This window comes from Anoplophora glabripennis, unplaced genomic scaffold (genome assembly GCF_000390285.2).
Source record: "Anoplophora glabripennis isolate ALB-LARVAE unplaced genomic scaffold, Agla_2.0 scaffold9, whole genome shotgun sequence".
Classification (NCBI taxonomy): domain Eukaryota; kingdom Metazoa; phylum Arthropoda; class Insecta; order Coleoptera; family Cerambycidae; genus Anoplophora; species Anoplophora glabripennis.
Window position 1 is genome coordinate 1,500,386 of NW_019416258.1, and position 1,078 is coordinate 1,501,463.

Here is a 1,078-nt window from a genome sequence, read left to right on the forward strand (position 1 = left end):
TTAAATATTGCATTGACATAAACATGGTTATGTTAAAATACACCACTGACTATAGTATTATAGAGTCAAGTAGATTAAGTCACATTTTGGAATACTTTTATATAAAAAGATTTTTCTTCTTACGATATTTTTCTTTAAAGTCCTTGTAAAAGGAACATTAATATATTAAAATAATAAAAATGCATTCCCTCCAAATTGCAACTGACATTTAAATCTTAAATCTAATTTACAATTTACTATTCGCAATTGTCGGTACTGCCAATCTAACTCTACGAATCCCCTTCATATGGTAAGAACGTAAAAAATTACCCTAATTTTAGGCCATGGCAAAAAAGTGTTACCTATTAAAAATACTTTTACTAGTTTTTACTTATACGTCAAAGGTAGGTATCTCCTCGAAGTTTACCCGCTGATAGTTTTAGAATCTGTGAATAAAGCCAAATACTCTCAATGATTATTTGATAAAGCATACAGGGTGATTCACAACTTATCCAAAAAAATTTGGGAATAGATGCGGCATGAGAAATGGAGTCAATATTGTAAAAAAATTGTTTGTAAAATCCTTATAGTTTCTGAGAAAATAAATATTGAAGTTATAGCACATTAAACCACTACATAGCTGGACAACTGTAGTCTCTAGCATCATTCGCCACGTGGCCCAATCGTCGTTGCGATATTTACCTGTTTTCTGTGGTTTTTATAATACGTTTTTAGTAGTTGGTGTCAAAAATGGGTAGTTAGTGTCAAAAATGGTTTGCGTGTACTCGGAGTTGATGGATATCGTTTTAATTTATGGTGAAGCGTTTGTGTTATGGTGAAACAAGACATCATTTGTGTTAGTTCGTAGAAAGTGAGTAAGACGGACCCAAATGTGTTTACACGTGAGTGGATAAAATTTTGAACAATTGCTGTTGCAGCATCGGGTATGTCAAATGATTTTATTATTTAAAAACACAAATTAATTTTATTAATAATTAATAAAGGCAAAAGCATTTGAATTTGCCGATATAAAATAGGTGCGATAAAATTCTATTTACATATTTCTTTCCTTGCGAAAGTTTTTGTCCGTTTTTATCAC